Here is a 3,300-nt window from a genome sequence, read left to right as displayed (position 1 = left end):
ACTGAGCTTGAGGCAAGGATTAGGTACTAATGCTTTATTTGGGAGATGCAATCTCAGGGCAGTGAGAGTGAGGGAAAGGGGAACTGAGAAAAAACAATGCAGAGAGCCACGGAGAAAGAACAGTTGCTTGGCAGATATACTCATCAGATCCACAGATGTTACTGTGTCTCAGAGTAGTCTATTGGAGGAAGAAAGGGAGAAGACATTTTTCTCCCTGGCTTCCTCCAGTCTTCTGCTTCCTTTGGTCTACATCTGCCCTTTGGGGAGTTAACTCCCTTATACAGTTAATTGTCTCTTCCAGCTCCTTCCCAGCCAGGCAGAAATCAGACTTTATACCTTGTTGTGTAGATCTCATCCTACTTCAGTGAATCCACAAGAGTCAGGAGGAGCCAGAGATGTTGGGCATGGAGCTACCTGGCCTCGGGCAGTAGAACCTCTTGGGCCCAATGGAATTGGTCTGCTTCTGAAGCCAAGGAAACAGTCAAGGGCCCAGAAGGAAGGTGAGGCTGAGAATCTGAGGGGCACATTAGGTGAGCCCATTCACGTGCTGATTAATAAGTAATCATTAATGCCTCCTTGGCTTAGGCCCCATTAGGACAAGCCATGCTGTGGGCATTAATCACACACGTAATCAGGAGGATTTCAGCCTGGCATAAGTTACACACTCAATACCACAAATAAAATGCCATGGGATCCAGGTGAGGGGGAACATTTATTTAAAAGAAAAGATCAGCATTCACAAGTTTACAAATGCTTATTAACTTTATGAGTTTGAAGTTTTCACTATTAGAACTATCAAGGTGTTGTTTTATCTGATTTTAAGTAACAGGAAAAAGTCATCTCTAGTTTTTATTTCCTCAGTCACTGCTTCCACAGAGATTTGCTGAGAATTACTATGGCCACGCAGGGTGCTTTCTTAAGCGGTTTTATTCAGGACTCACCGTGGCCCCATGGAGCACGTTTATGACCCCTGTTTCCTACAGGTTAGGTAACTTGCCCAAGATCGTGCAGCTTTCACGCCAGGAGGGTTCTTTTCCAGGGTTCTGATTTCAAATTCATTGCTGTTTTGCTGGTTGTATGATCTGAGGAAGCAAACAAGAATGCAGTGAATGCCCATGTGGCAATCAATTTTTGAGGGTGTATTGAGGAAGGGGTTCACGACTCAAGCATCTTTAGTAGTGAGCCGCAGGTGCTGATGAGCTCTGTGTGGCACATGGGTGATCCAAAGAATACGTGGTTTAAAAGCTAAACTGGCTCTGGCCCACATTTTACTTTTTTAAAGAAGTAGATCCACTTTCCCCTCATTTTGTTTGCATCAGTGTTAAATGGAACAGGCATGTGGGATTTGTTAGCCTAGTTTTGCTTCCTGGAGGTGACAAGAGGTGAAAGTGAGTGTGGTTTGGAGGGTGGTATGGGATGAGTACCTTGCTGGCCCCTCAGAGCTGGACAGGGACAGAGACAAGCCAGGAGGTGATGAGGCAGGATAAGCTTGGAGCTTATTGCCTGTGAAGTCTGTTCTGTGACTTTGGCAGCCACCTGGGGATGGGGAGCAGGAGCTGGCTAACAGGATTCTTAAAACACCATGAGCCATTGCAGGGAGGAGAGAGGAGCCCACAGCACTGAAGCAGCACCAAGTCCTAAATGAATTGAGTGGAGGTGAGTGGGTGTTCAGGGAATTTAGATATGATTTGTTTACTTATTTATTTTTAAAGATTTTATTTATTTATTCATGAGAGACACACACACACACAGAGACAGAGAGGCAGAGACATAGGCAGAGGGACAAGTAGGCTCCCCATGGGGAGCTAGATGCAGGACTCGACCCCAGGACCCCAGGATCATGACCTGAGCCGAAGGCAGATGCTCAACCACTGAGCCACCCAGGGGTTCCTAGATATGGCTTAAAGTCTTGGCTTACATGCATCCTGGCTCCGAGAGTTAGAAGGCAAGTGTAAATATGGGTCAAAATGCACAAAGCAGGATACTTTTGCTGGGATAATCTGGAGAGACTAGGTTTGTAAAGGAGTCTTCATTGCATTGTGGTTCATAAAACCAGCCCAATGCAAGAAGCCAAAAAAGGTTTGCTTTATGTCCTTCATCAATTTTTTAAAGGCCAGGTATTTCTGTTGGCCAATCCTTATCAGATCCAACACTCGTTTTGCCCTCGCCACCGGGGCAAGTGTTCTCATATCAACCACAGCGTGTGGGGCAAGGAGTGCGTTCGGGATGCCATTTCTGAATCACTGGAGTCTCCTAGCAGCTCAGCAGGAGACAAGGGATGGAATCGGGTGAGATGCTGATTACATGACTTTATTCCCTACCCTGGAGGTAACCCAAGTCCAGAACCCTGGGTTTCGTTTGTGACTTGCTTCTTCTTTTTCTTGCTTCCTCAGAAGGTGCTGTGGGCACGTCTCCATCATCCCAGGCTGGCTTGAGATCAAGCCTGGAGTCAGGAAACCCCTCCTTTCTGAGTCACGGAGGCCTTTCCTTGGAGCCCCCTCCCCCTCAACAAATAAAACCAGGGCATGGAGATCATTATGCCGCACATTATTAGGCAAAATTGGATTAATTAACCTCGTCTGGCCTCTCAGCTTGGGAGACAGAAAAAAAACGAGGCCTAGTTCAAATGCAGCATTTTGAAAATGTCAGCCATGACTTGGTGATAAATATTTATAAATATATATGCTACATATCAACAGGGTGGCTAGTGTATTTTTACATGTAAGTACACAAAGGCACTCTGTTGTTAATACACATTCAAAGCAGCAGCCTTGAAAGGGCCATTATGGCTTGTACTATGAATGTTTATTAAGAATAATATGCAAAACGGGGCTTCATCTGAATGGGACCATTGACGGGGTATCAGAGCAACCAGGGCTGGTATGGCGGATCGTCAGGAATGATAATAATGTTCCTGACAGGACTCACCCTGGCCTGAGAGAGTGGTGTGATGTGTCACTGGCCCAGGCCACTTCTGGTTGTGGGTGTTTGTTCTGGAAACATTGACTTAGCGCTTGAGCTTGCCCTAGACTATAGTACTTAGGACCTGAGTCATGGAACCATATAAAGGGTTTTCCCCTCGAATTGAGCTCCAAGTAGTAATTGGAGTCTTACATGTACATCCCACCTAAATCCTTTCCTCTTCTCCACCCTCTGAGTAGGAAACATTTCCTGGGGATTTTCCTACGTGTATCCTTTCCCAGCCTTTCCCTTGCTTTGCTTAGTAGAGACAGAGTCTCTGAGCTTAATTTCTTCTGGGTATTCCAGGATTCCTTTCTTGTTTTAGAAGACTTTCATTCA

The 3,300-nt window shown here is 45.8% G+C and overlaps 1 long non-coding RNA gene across 2 annotated transcripts; it reads left to right on the top strand.

Annotated features, from left to right (window-relative positions):
* The first annotated feature begins 302 nt into the window (after positions 1-302).
* LOC111093492 lies at positions 303-2,643 on the top strand. Of its 2 annotated transcripts, none has more exons than XR_005382008.1 (3): positions 303-1,656; positions 2,145-2,288; positions 2,394-2,643. It is a non-coding gene; the product is annotated as an uncharacterized LOC111093492 (long non-coding RNA). The 2 variants fall into 2 exon arrangements; XR_005382009.1 differs by having other exon boundaries at positions 305-500.
* Positions 2,644-3,300: the final 657 nt, after the last annotated feature.

Source organism: Canis lupus, chromosome 31 (assembly GCF_011100685.1).
Source record: "Canis lupus familiaris isolate Mischka breed German Shepherd chromosome 31, alternate assembly UU_Cfam_GSD_1.0, whole genome shotgun sequence".
Classification (NCBI taxonomy): domain Eukaryota; kingdom Metazoa; phylum Chordata; class Mammalia; order Carnivora; family Canidae; genus Canis; species Canis lupus.
The sequence above is the reverse complement of the archived record's forward strand: the minus strand, read 5'-3'. Positions and strand labels throughout refer to the sequence as shown.